Here is a 13,966-nt window from a genome sequence, read left to right on the forward strand (position 1 = left end):
ATTCTCATTAGGAATAAGGATTTGGGTCACACCGATGTAAGCTACTAAGACTTGCAGAGGTGACAGGTAAAAGACAGTGGGATTTGGAATAGGAGGGAGGAGGATGAGTACCTTTTGTAGCACTGAGACCAACTGAGTGATGGGGGTGTAGTTTGTCCTAGTAATCTCCTTCTAAGCTTTAGCTCAGGAAGAGAAGTCTAGAAGAATTTTAGAGGAGCTTGCTCCCAGAACATGAGTGGAGAAATGGATCAGTGTGGTGCAAGGGGTATTTTATGGTGGTCATGGGATACACTGCTCAGATTTTTAAGAGAGAACTTGCTGGAAAGACTAGAAAGAAAAAATAGGATTGAAGAAATCATGAAGAGGAGAATACATAAGAGATGCAAATTCTTCTAAATCTACAGAAATATCAGGAAATGATACTTATGAAGAAGATGAAGCAGATGACGAAGATGAAGGAACCAAAAAGGAATCCTTTGACAAAATGCCTCTGGCAGCAATTAAAAATGACATTAGTTTACCTCCAAAAATCAAGATACAAATTAAAAATAATGCCAAGAAAATTCCTCTCAAGCTGGCCTATTCAGAAGCACCTGCTAGCCAAATAAAGAAACTAGTAAAGCATTTGTTAATGATGATATGAAGATTCCGACCCCCACAAAGTGACTGTGCCTATAGCTCAGGCAAAAGGTTGCAGACCATCAATTAAAAAAATTGTAAGCTGTAATGCTAAAACTGCGAGTGCGAATGAGGTTGACAGTGAAGTGAGAGCCCCAGAGTCTGAACAGAAACCACAGGGGTGGATCTGTGATAAGATTATTGATACTGTAAGCCAGATGGTGCCACCTCTTTTAAATTTTGATGTTATTCCTCTTGACGACAATAAGCAAAACTTAAAAGATGCCATATAGTTTTCCCTAAGTTCCCCAATGCCTTTTGAGGTCAAAAGAAGAAATAAACATGTTGCAAATCAGAAATGTGAATACTCATGCAGCCTGGGGAGTTCATTCATCTTATTTTTCGTGTTGGATCTCAACTCTCAAGACTTGTCTCCCCAAATTTATTCTGTGTCCGACTGTAACCTGGAAAAAAAAAAAGGAAAAGTGTCAAAATCATCACCTTGATATGTCTCAGATGATGTTCTTTTTTATTTCATCTTGCTTTTTTTTTTAAAAGATTTTATTTATTTATTTGAGAGAGAGAGAATGAGAGAGAGCAAGCACATGAGAGGGGGGAGGGTCAGAGGGAGAAGCAGACTCCTCGCTGAGCAGGGAGCCCGATGCGGGACTCGATCCAGGGACTCCAGGATCATGACCTGAGCCGAAGGCAGTCGCTTAACCAACTGAGCCACCCAGGCGCCCTCATCTTGCTTTTTTGCTTTACAGGCAAAGATTTCTGGGTAAAGTGTTTTTTTTTTTTTTCTTTATAAAGGAGAGAGAGAGAGAAATAGTGAGAGTGAGCGCCCTTGAGCGCCTGCTGTGGGGCTTGTAGTTAGCAGACAGTCTTCTAGTGCCATACTCTGGGAATTCAACACAGCTTTTATGCCACAGCCTTACCTTCCTTGAACTTCCACCCACCAGTGGCTGAGCACAGAAAGGGTACTAGAGCCAGGCCATGCCTGCCCAAATTGGAGCCCCTCAAATGGGGATCAGTTTTTGCTCCGAGGTTCCCTATTGGCATGACCAAGACTTTCTGAGAGCTGTACTGCAGCCTGAGGCTCTTCCTACCTAACCTTGCTTCCTTCCCTCTCTCCTCTCATGAGTAGAAGAGCTACATCAGTGTGAAGGCACTCCTGGCCTACTTCTTCCTTTCTCCTTTATTCTTAGCAGCCATTCTCCCCCAATAAATCTCTTGCTCATCTGATTCTGTCCCGGTGTCTTCTTTTCTAAGGACCTGAACTGACCAAAGTCCCACGTATTGCAGGATGTTTAGCATCCCTGGCCTCACCCACAAATGCTGGTAGCACTGTCCCCCTAATCTTGAGGCAACAAGCGACATCTCCACAGATTGCCAAATGCTTTTATTGTGAACCACTCAGAGCATAACCATCAAGATCACAAAATTTTAGAGCTAGAAGAGCTCTTACAGATAAAAAAGAAACAGAAAAGTTTAGTGACCTCTATTTCTTTTCTCCCTCTCCAACAGTGCCTTCACCTTCTTTTTCATTCTCTAATTCTTCCACCTCAACTGAAACTGATAAACTTGAGGAATATAAGTACCAAAGACGCTATATAGCATCAGAATTTAGTGAAAAATTTAGGCAGTGATCAGTGTCTGAAACTGAAGCTAGGAAAAGAACATCAGTTATGACAGGTGAAATTAGCCGTATAAGTAACCCACCCTCGGAACCGGCGCAAATGTACTGCTTTTGTGATTAGAGTGCTTTCCAAGTTTCCATCAAGTCACAAGGATATAGTCTCAGGAAGATATTCTTGGAATGTGGAGGTACTGTTCAGTAATCAGCAGTAGTAAACCAAATATGATCCCTCCGAAGAGCTTATTATATGGAGCATGCATTCTTGATGGGCAGAAAACCTGAGATACTATAACGGTTTGTGACCCTCCAAAGAACCACAGTATATAAACAGACATATGGGATATCTGTGGTTTAAGATCTCATAGGGGGCAGAGGGAGCACTTAGGAAAAAAAGTATCTAAACTGGCTTCTTAGGGAGTCAAAAAGGAAACTAAGGTTGAGAAACCTGATCTTGAGGAAGAAGAAAAAATGAAGGCAATGAAAGAGAACAAGAAGGAAAAGTAGAATGATAAGAGAAATAGGAGACGAGGAGAGATGAGAAAAGGAGAAGGTATGTGAAATTTTAAGAGACAAAAATAGTTTTGTCTGCCACTGAGCCATATGACATATAGCTTTTTTTCCTTGACATTCTGAAATACAAGCTTATTTCTCTACATTAGTTCTAGCTCTGGCAACGAAGCATTAAATGTGAAAAGGAATACTGGAATGTCTGCTCTTTATTCAAAGAATTCCCATATCCTAGAGCATTCTTTTCTTTCTCAAATACTCCAAACAGATGTCCTCATTTTTTCTCATTTAAATTTAAACTTGTAAACAATTTCCTATAAGGTTCCTAAGGACCCCCTTATTCCACTTACTTGTAATGTGAAATTTGTTAGCTCCATAATATCAAAGCCTTCAGTTTTATATAAGTTATTTCTTTCATTTATCTGCCATAGTAGACAAACCCATTTGTTGTTTGACAGCTTAGGAAGCTTTTCTGCAGTTTGGATTTATCCCTCAGGATCATATATCTGTATCTGCCTTTCCTCTGAGTATAGGTGCACTTAGTGACTTTCTGATTACGAGTTGGATTTCCAATACTATGTTGAATAAAAGTGGTGAGAGTGGGCATCTTTGTTTTGTTTCTGATCTTAGAAGAAAAGAAGCTGGAAGCAGCTTTTCACTGTTGAGTATGATGTTAGCTACGGGTTTGTCATATATGGTCTTTATTATGTTGCGGTACATTCCTTCTATACCTACTTTGTTAAGATACTATCTTCAGTGTGTTATTGTTTATAACTTAATTTTTATTAACTTGTAGGAGTTCTTTATATATTCTTGATACAAGTCCTTTGCTAAATACATGTGTGGTGCGTATTTCCCATTCTGTAGTGTAATGCTGTCTTTGAAGGACATAAATTTAAGTTTTGATGAAGCCCAATTTGTCAAATTTTTCTTTCTGATTAGTGCCTCTTGTGTCCCATGCAAGGAATATTTGCCTACTCCAAAGTTATAAAGATGCTCTTCTATGTTTTCTTCTAGAAGTTTTATGGATCCAGGTTTTATATTAGGCCTAATGGAGTTAAATAGGGCCTTAAAGTTCTTTTTTTAAAAAACAAATAGATATTGAATTGTTTTAGCAATATTTTTTAAAACAACAACTTTCTTTCACATTTAATTGCTTTACTGCCTTAGTCAAAAATGAAATGACTGCATATGTGGGCTTCTATTTGTAGGCTTGGATCTGTTTATTTACTAGCCTATCCTCATGTAGTAATACACTATCTTGCTTACTATAACTTTCCAGAAATCTTGTAATCAGGTAGTTATAAGACTTCAAACATTGTTCTTTTTACATATTGTCTTGGCTATTCTAGGTCCTTCAGCTTCTAAGATAAATTTTAGAATTACTTCATCTATGTCTAAAAAAAAACTAAAAAGAGCCTGTTGGAATTTTGATAGGGATTGGGCTGAATTTACAAATCAACTTAGGAAGAAAGGAGAACTTAATGATAGCATTTTACCATCCATGAATATGACATATTTCTCTATTTATTTAAGACTTAAAATTTCCCTCAGCTAGGTTTTGTGGTTTTCAATACAGAGGTCTTGCACATCTTTTGTCATGCTTATTCCTAGGTTTCCAATGTTTCTGGATATATTATAAATATTATTGTTTTCAGTTTCACTTCCCAATTGTTTGTTGCTGGTGTATAGAAGTAGAATTGATTTTTGTATATTGACCCTGTATCATATGACTTGCTAAATTATTAATTCTAGTAGCTTTTTTGTGTATTACATAGGTTTTTTCTATGTATATAATCATGTTGTCCGTGACTATAGTTTTACTTATTCCTTTCTAAATTTATTTATATAATCCATATACCATAAAATCCACTTTTCAAGTGTATAATTCAGTGGTTTTTAGTATATTTGCAAAGCTGTGCAACCTCATCACTAATTCCAAAAAATTTTTATCACTCCAAATATAAACCCTGTATTCATTAACAGTTACCCCCCCATTATCCCCATCCCCAGCCCCTGACAACTACTAATCTATTTTCTTTTTATTTTTTTTTAAAGATTTTATTTATTTATTTGAGACAGAGAGAATGAGAGAGAGCACATGAGAGGGGGGAGGGTCAGAGGGAGAAGCAGGCTCCCCACCGAGCAGGGAGCCCGATGCGGGACTCGATCCTGGGACTCCAGGATCATGACCTGAGCCGAAGGCAGTCGCTTAACCAACTGAGCCACCCAGGCGCCCTAATCTATTTTCTTAAAACCTATAGATTTGCCTATTCTGGACACTTCATATAAACGGAATCATAAATGTAGCTTTCACTTAGCATATAATGTGTTTAAGGTTTATCCAGGTGGTAGCATGAATCAGCACTTCATTCATTTTTATGGCTGAATCATATTCCATTGCATAGATACACCACATTTTGTTTATTCACTCATTAGTTGATGGAGATTTGGGTTGTTTCTACCTTTTAGTTATTATGAACAGTGTTGCTATGAATATTTATATATACATTTTTGTGTGACCATATGTACTTAGGAGTGGAATTGTTGGTTCATATGGTAACTTTATTTTAACCTCTTGAGGAACTGCCAAGTTATTCCCAAAGCACCATTTTATATTCCCACCACTGAGGTAATTCTATTTCTTCACATTCTCACTAATGCTTGTTATTGTCCATGCCATCCTAGCGGGTATAAAATGGTATCTCATCATGATTTTGATTTTTCATTTCCCTAATGACAAATGATGTTGGTCATCTTCTCATGTGCTTATTGGCTGTTTGTATATCTTCTTTGGAGAAATCTCTATTCAAATCCTTCGTCCGCTTTTCAATTAGCTTGTCTTTTTATTGTTGAATTGTAAGAATTCTTTATATATTTGAATACAAGTTCTTATCAGATATGATTTTCAAATATTTTCTCCCATTCTATAGGTTGTCTTTTCACTTTCTTTTTTCCCCCCACCTTCTTCCTGTTTATTCCATATCAGTTGCTGTGGAGGATGAAATCTGATTGTGAACAGATTGAAAGAAAAAAAATATACAATTTTTTAAAAAGGTTTTTATTTAAGTAATCTCTACACCCAGTGTGGGGCTTGAACTCATGACCCCAAGATGAAGAGTCTCATGCTCTTCTGACTGAGCCAGCCAAGTGCCTGAAAAATATACAATTTCACACAATATTTAGCTATCAACTCGGATAGATATACAGGTACAATATGATACAGAATACGATAAAGGAAACTGAGCCTGCTAAGGCTTTAGAGCATGGAGGGCTTAAGAACGTTATCATTTATGTTAACAAAATCCAAGTCCTTTGAAAAACCAACACCAGGCCATTCTCAGATGTCTTTCATTTCAAGGACGAGTTCTGATGTGGAGTGTCATGATTCTGTAGATTTCTGGCTGCTTGCTAGTCCCTTCTCTTTGTGGATAAACTTATTTCTCTCTTACTTCTTTAAGGTGTGCTCACAGGAGCAGTGTAGGCTGCAGGATGAGAGAGTCCCTCAAGAAGCACAGACAGGGAGGAGGCAGGAGCACAGCAGGATCAGGAGGGTCTTCTGCTGCTAACCTCACTGGGGAGGGATTAAGGTAACTTCCTCCTGAACCCACAGCTTGGCCTAAACAGGGCAGCCCATCTCCATCCTCCATCCTCCAGTCGGTAATACCGGTCACCCCTGTCAGACCTCCCTGCCTCAAGGTGAGTTCACCTTAAAGGCTGAATGTAAAAGTGTGAGTCTGGGGCCCAAGCCACCAACACCCACAGGGTCCCCCAGTTAGAGGTCTGGTCCCAGGAGGAGGCTGCTACTGCACTCTGGCAACCAAAGGACCGAGGAACGTGGCCCACTGTTGTCAGAAAAGCTGGAAATCCAGATTTGTATATGAGCCCCCGATTCCAAAACGTTGCAATTTATTCATGTTCTAGCAAAAACATTTTCAGGAATGATGTAAGTGGGTAAAAATAAGAGCCAAATCAGGCAGACTGTGGACTGTGGCCCCACAAACCCTACAGCCTGCTTGCATCCTCTCTTAATTTCCACATCAAATCTCTCTGAGGCACGTGAATCTGAACTTCTGCGGTCTTAGCTCTTTACAGGACATTTTTGGGATTTTTTTTTTTTTAAGTCTAAAAGATGGTAATCTATCTTCATTCTTGTTCTTCAGGATATTTTTCGGTCTTAGGCTAAACGGATACTTAACTTGGGGCAGTCCTTCTCTTACGTTAAAATATTCCAGTCGCACATTATTACAAAGATAGCACCAAATCAAACTGACTGAGGGAGCCACCAACAAATGTGGGTAGAGAATTCTGAAAAACAAAAGTAATAACTGAGAAGCTGAGCGGTTTTCCTCCAGTGTCTCTGATGCCCACACTCAGCTGCTCCTCCCGCCTTGGGCAGGTGATAGGACCTGCCTCCCAGCCTTCTCAATCTTTACCACTTGGTGTCTCAGGTGACGGCAGGGAGCCCTGGGCCCTGGTACATTGTGTGCAGGGCTTCCTGGACTCCGTGGGGCATCGGCCCTGTTTAGCCACTCCTGGTATAGCTCCTGCATGTGGGCGCTGGTCTAGCGGGCTGCATGGGGAGGTCAGGGTCGGTGCCTTCCATCTGCCGCAGCAGCACCTGTCTGCATGCCCATCCTCGGTCTGGGCTTGGCCTCTGTCATTTAAACATCCACTCGTCCGGGAGAGCACTTCCACCAAGTGGTATGGTGCCCTTCTCCAGCTTCCGAACCACATGCTGGATGTTTTGAAAGCAGTACACAGCAGCCAAGAGTAACAGAACCTCCCCATTCTTTTCAAGGGTGACCTCTTTGTTCTTCAGGGTGCGGCAGGTGACCTCCCTCCCATCCTCATTAAACAGCTGCTTGGCCGCATGTCTGAAAATGTGTGCCAGGTACCTGCTAGAGGTGGCTCCATCATGGTGTCAGTGCCTCACCCTCTCCTTCAGGCCTCCAAACAGAGTGTACATGGCAGCATCTTTTCACCAAGAGATCACTTTGCTCCATTATCTGACCAATTTCACCTGAGGTTAATACACAGTCAGTCAGCACCCCGGGAACCATGTGAAGCTGTGGGACAATCTTCTCGAAAGGCCTTCAGTTTATCATCAGAGCAGGGGCCACAATAATGTGGAAAATCTTGTCTGGGGACAGGTTCTGCTGTCTGGCGAAGTAATCCTTCACCAGAGAGCCCAAGATCTGCTGGGGAGACTTGGTGGTATAGAGGTTGGGGGGGGTGACATGGTGGCCCAGCACATGTTCCAAGTATGGGACCCAGCCTGGACAGGTGGAGGTGAGCTTGGGTAACATTGGCTCTTCCTCACTGTGCTGGAGGCATCGAGACACAGATTCTTTTTTTTTTTTTTTAAGATTTTATTTATTTATTTATTTGAGAGAGAGAGAATGAGAGACAGAGAGCACGAGAGGGAAGAGGGCAGAGGGAGAAGCAAACCCCCTGCTGAGCAGGGAGCCCGATGTGGGACTCGATCCCGGGACTCCAGGATCATGACCTGAGCCGAAGGCAGTCGCTTAACCAACTGAGCCACCCAGGCGCCCTCGAGACACAGATTCTTTCTGATGCTCCAAGATGCTGAAATCCCCAGCTACTGTTGTATTAAAGACAGTGCATACCCCAAGACTTTTGAGGAAGCCATAGTCTTCTGGATGCATAAATCACATTGAGGCAGAATTTAGCAGCAAAATAAGGCAGAGACTGTGGACACACCGACACTGCCAGCACCTTTTGCTGTAAGATATCACATTTCTTATTAAGGTTCAGAACTCAAAAGAAGTCCTTGGTGTTCTGCTGGGAAACCTGGATCCCTTCCTCCACTAGTCACACTGCTGTCACACCCATATTACTCAAATATCTTGGCATCAGCCGACTTATGGAATTCTCTCTTCTTCCACATGTGGTGCTCACACTTCATCTGCAGTGGGGCAGGTGGGGGGCCAAGGCTTGGCCTGAGAGGAGCACCAGGAGATGCGGTCTTTTCACTTTCTTGATAGTGTTCTTTGAAGCCCCCTAATTTTTAAATTTGATAAAGTGTAATTTATTTTTTTTTCCTTTGGTTGTTTGTGCTCTTGCTATCACATCCAAGAAACCATTGCTATGCCATGAAGATTTATGGCTATGTTTTTTTTTTCTGAGTTTTAGTTCTTACATTTAGATCTTTGATTTATCTTAATATTTGTATATTATAGGGGTCCAAGTTCATTCTTTTCCATGTTTTCCCAGCATCATTTTTTTGAAAAGACTGTTCTTTCCCCTATTGAATTGTCTTGGCACCTTTGCCAAAAGTCAATTGACCATAAATATAAAGGTATTATTTATGGACTCTGAATTACATCTCACTTATATATGCTTTTGGCAGTACAGCTGTGTTGATTACTATAGTTTTGAAATCAGGAAGTCCAAGTTTTTCCAATCTTTATGCATATTCTTATTGTTTTATTACATTGATTGGGACCTTCAACATAACCCTGAATAGAAGTGGTGAGAGCAAACATTGTCTTATGTTGTTCCTGACCTTAGGGGGAAAAGATTTAATATTTCACATTACATTTTTTTAAGATGATTGTTGTTATACTGAGGAAGTTCCCTTTTTTTTTTTTTTAAGATTTTATTTATTTATTTGACAGAGAGAGACACAGCAAGAGAGGGAACACAAGCAGGGGTAGTGGGAGAGGGAGAAGCAGGCTTCCCATGGAGCAGGGAGCCTGATGCAGGGCTCGATCCCAGGACCCTGGGATCATGACTTGAGCCGAAGGCAGACACTTAAGGACTGAGCCACCTAGGCGCCCCAAGGAAGTTCCCTTCTGTACTTGCTTTAAGTTTTTTTTTTTAACATGAATGGGTTTGAATTTTGTCAGATGCTTTTTCTGCATCTACTGAGACCATCATTTTGTTTTTCTCTTCCATTCTGTTAATGTGGTGAATTACACTGACTTTTCAACGTTAAACCACACCTTCCTTAGCGTCTTATCCTTTATATTGCAAGGTTCAATTTGCCAATATTTCATTGAGAATTTTAAAATCTATATTCATGAGGGATACTGGTTTGTAATTTTCTTGTAGAATGTCCTGGTCAAGCTTTGATATCAGGATTATTTGGCCTCATAAAATGAGTTTGGAAGTGTTCATTCCTGCTCTAGTCTCTGAAATATATAGGATTATTATTTTATCTTCTTTAAAAGTCTGATAAAATTTACTGGTGAAGCCATCTGGCCCTGGAGTTTTCTTTGTGGGAAAGTTTTTGATTAGAAATTCCATTTCTTTAATAGATATTGGTCCATTTAGCTTTTCTTTTTCTTCTTGAGTCAGTTGTTTGTATTTTTTCAGGAATTTGTCCATTTCATGTAAGTTGTCAAATTTATTGGCATAAAGTTGTTGAACTATCCCTTTAATATCTGTATAATTCATTAGCATTAAAAGTAAAATTTCTGCATACAAAAATAAAATAGATGACAAATGATGAATCAGGGGAAAATAAATATATAACATATAGCAGAATAAGATATATATTGTAGGAGCAAACAGTCTAGTGACAGAAAGAGGGAATTATGATTCAGTGTGACAAATGCCATGAGAGGTACACAGAGAACAACACATAGGATGGATACACTGGCCAATTTAGGAAGTCAAATCATGATGTCCAAGTGATGAATTACATTTGCTAACTTGAGGTAAAATAATATAGTCAAATTTATGGATACTTAAAAAGCTGAGAATTTAGCTCTCAGATATAATTATTTCACATTGGTCATCTACCTATGGGTGTCTACCGTCAACTGCTCCCCTTTCACTGGCATATCTTTAATTACAAATAAAATGAAAGTTTTTTTGTAAAAATGATAGACATTATAAAAAAATTCAAATGAGATAAAAAAAAGTCCAAAAGACAAAATAAAAATCCCTTGCATTTTGGCCAACATCCTTCCAGATCTTTTTGTACACTTATATACACATATATACACATATATTCATGTCAAGATGATGCTGTTCTTGCTGATCTATATTCTCCTTTTATGGGGGGATCTGTATGCTATGAACATATTTTCATGTAAATAAAGATTTTCATCATTATTAATAGGTTAAGGGTATTCCATTGTGCACATGCACTGTAATTTAACTAGCATCCTAGTGATGGCACTTACAGTGTTTCTAAAAACAGTTATTACAAAAAAAGGGAGTGAGGAACATCCATACGAATGTTTTCTTTTTGTTATTTTCCTTAGGATGAATGGACTAGGAAATGAGATTTTGGGGCAAAGGCTAATGAAATTTTGGTAAATAAGATTGTCCCAATTTCAACCTTAACACCAATAAGTGCACAATAGTAATTGTAAGCCCATATCACTATGTACCCTGAGGGACAAAAAGGATCTGTTTGGAATGTTGAACATCTTTCATTTAATTAGATGTTCATTTTTCTTGGTTTAAAAATGTCCTATTGATTTCCTTTGCTAATTATAGTGAGGTGTTTTTAAAACTGATACTTTTTTTAAAATTAAAGATTAGAGAGAGACGCACACATGCGTGTGTGTGTGGGGAAGAGGCAGAGGGAGAGGGAGAGTCTTAAGCAGGCTCTGCACTGAGCACAGAGCCCACTGAAGGGCTCAATTTCACAACCCTGAGATCACAACCTGAGCAGAAACCAAGAGTGGGATGCTTAACGGACTGCACCACCCAGGGGCTCCTTAAAATTGTGTGAGCTCTTTGTATATTAGGAATATTTTTCCTTCTTTTTCCACAATACAAATGTATTTTCCACTGGTTCATTATTTGTGTACAGAAGATTACAACTTGTATATAGAAGAAGATTACAATCTTCATGTGGTTAATTTTTACCATTTTTTTCTGTTATGGTTTCTGGTTCTTGTTTCATACCTAGCAAAGGCGTTTCTCAGCTCAAGACTATAAAGATACTCTCCTTGATTTTCTTGTAGTGTTTTTTTGGCTTCATTCTTTACATTTAAATTTTTGATTCATCTGGTATTTGAGAAAGGAGATAGAAAGTCTGTCTCCATGGGCTTGTTATTTCTCAGATAATCTCTTTCCCACTTAGCAGGGATTTGTAGCATATAGTTTACTGGTTACCACTAAGACTTCTGGAGTCCAGGTCTCCTGGCTTCAACACTTAGCAGTAATGGCTCTGAGTAATGTTGTAAAGTCAGATAATAATTGCACCTGTCTTAGGGTTAAATAATATAATCTGAAAAAGTGCTCTGGTACTTGATACCTAAATGCTCAGCAAATGTGAGCTACTATTATTAAACACTTGTACATGGCACAGCAGTTGGTTTCTAGATTCTATATTCTGTTCACTGATACTATCTTCCACATAATTGTAATCCATGTGTTGACACTCCATTATCCAACTCATTGTCTCATGGAATGGCTCCTCTTTCCTTATTTCAACAAAAAAGTTCCTATCTCAGTTGCCTTTCTAATCATAGCTACAGCCTAGGTAAAAATAAGCTGTGCTTCACAATGCAATGAGAACCGAAACCCCGAACCAAGACGCTGAACAAACGTGGGAAAGATGAGTACCTATTTCTTCTACCACGTATTCTTAGAGACTGAAACTCTACCTCATTTCAGCCCTTGGCATATAACTGATGCTCTCAAAAACTAGTACCTTCTCTCCCAACTGTAGTTTACAACCTTAAATAAATAGGTCACAATGTTATCTCCAGTGGGCCCTGACTCTGGAGCAGGACGCGAGGGGCGGGGAAGGATTCACCCGGGGCCCCGGTCCTGACCTGGCCGGTTCCTCCTGGCAAGCTGAGCTGACTACCCGCTCGGGGGCTAATGCCCCCAGGCTGCGTGGCAGGCAGGCGACTCCAGGACCCATTAAATGTGCACAATCGGGGTCGAAGGCAGCGGCAGGACCTCCTCGGAGCCCTCAAAGACTTAAAGAGTGTGCGAAGAGCCCGCAAAGGTAAGCGCGAAAAGGGGGAAAATCCCCTAGAAACATAGCGTTGCGAGGAGGTGAGGGAGACCGGCTTCCCGCTCAACCACGCACTTCAGTCTGGCTGGTTGAAGCAAGTACCAGTCCTCGGCTCGGGGAATCTCTGCGTCCCCCTAGGGCTCTGACGTAGCGCCGCCTCGACGCGGCGTTCCCGCCGTTGTCTGCCGCCGCTCCCGCCTCCGCTCGGCTCGCCTCCTCCCTCTAACGGCTGCTGACCGCGGCCGGCGTCCGCGGCGTCGGTGACGTCGGCGTAGGGGCGGGACTTCCTGCCTCGCGTTCTCTTAGGACTTCAGACCTTGGCGCTCCGGTGGGCTTGAGGGGCGGCGGGCGGCAGGCTGGGGGTGGTGTGTTGGCGGGTCGGCAGCTACTGGGCTGCTTCGCTATCTTGAGAAAGCCCGTCCGCCGAGGTGGAGCGAAGCTCTCTCTCCACCGCCGCCTTTTCTGTCCTCTGAGCTCTCTTGGGAAACCTTACATTTCCCTGGAGTCGGGAGCCCGAGGGGCGTGCTCGGCCCTCCTTTTCCTGCTCCTCCTCTTCAGTCCGCGCCGCGAGCGGCTGCCGGCCGGGCCAGCACCCAGCGTGTGGAACTGCATCCCGTAGCCCCAATGCGGGTGCGAGAAGAGCTGAGTGGGTGCCACTGGTTGGAGCTGTGCAGGTGTTCCCCGGTGGCAAGTGCGGCCACAGCACCGGGCGCTTTTAAGTTCTTTGCGCGCAAGTTGCAAGGACTGTGTGCGAGTCTGGTACGTAATCTCTTTTTATGGGGACGCTGTTTTGTCCGTAGTTTTGGAATGCTCCCCTTTTCTTCACAGTTTGCCCTTGAATTTTTTGTACTTTTCCTGTAAAGTAATTGGAGCGGGCGTGAGAAACGTAGGCTGTGAGACATGTTCTGTAGCCAGTTAAGTGCACGTGAAACTTTTTATGGAGTTGTTTTTGTTTTGTTTTGTTTTAAATTTATGTATGTAAGTAATCTCTACACCCAGTGCGGGGCTCGAACTCACCACTCCGAGATTAAGAGTCGCATGCTCCTCGGACTGAGGCCAGCCAGGCGCCCCTTTTTGGAGTTTTTTGATGCACTCCAGCGCGGTGCTTGGTAGCTAGTTTACTAACTGGCTGAACGTGTGGTATACCACCAGTTTAATTTGTGATGAAAAAGCTATGCTAACCACTTTCTATGACCCCGCAGACAATTTTAATAGTGATATTGGCAGTCATTTCAGAGATAACGTCTAGA

At 41.4% G+C, this 13,966-nt stretch overlaps 1 protein-coding gene and 1 pseudogene across 4 annotated transcripts in view; one reads left to right on the forward strand and one right to left on the reverse strand.

Moving 5' to 3' along the window:
• Positions 1 to 7,211: 7,211 nt before the first annotated feature.
• On the reverse strand, positions 7,212 to 8,675 carry LOC110578156 (annotated as a pseudogene).
• Positions 8,676 to 13,457: 4,782 nt separating this feature from the next.
• Positions 13,458 to 13,966, forward strand: part of CEP83 (centrosomal protein 83) — a 132,606-nt gene continuing 132,097 nt past the window's right edge. For all 4 annotated transcript variants that reach the window (XM_021687331.2, XM_021687329.1, XM_021687332.2 and 1 more), the window contains exon 1: positions 13,458 to 13,475. The gene's annotated coding sequence lies outside the window, so the exon portion shown is untranslated. The remainder of the gene's footprint in view (positions 13,476 to 13,966) is intronic.

This window comes from Neomonachus schauinslandi, chromosome 5 (genome assembly GCF_002201575.2).
Source record: "Neomonachus schauinslandi chromosome 5, ASM220157v2, whole genome shotgun sequence".
Taxonomy (NCBI): domain Eukaryota; kingdom Metazoa; phylum Chordata; class Mammalia; order Carnivora; family Phocidae; genus Neomonachus; species Neomonachus schauinslandi.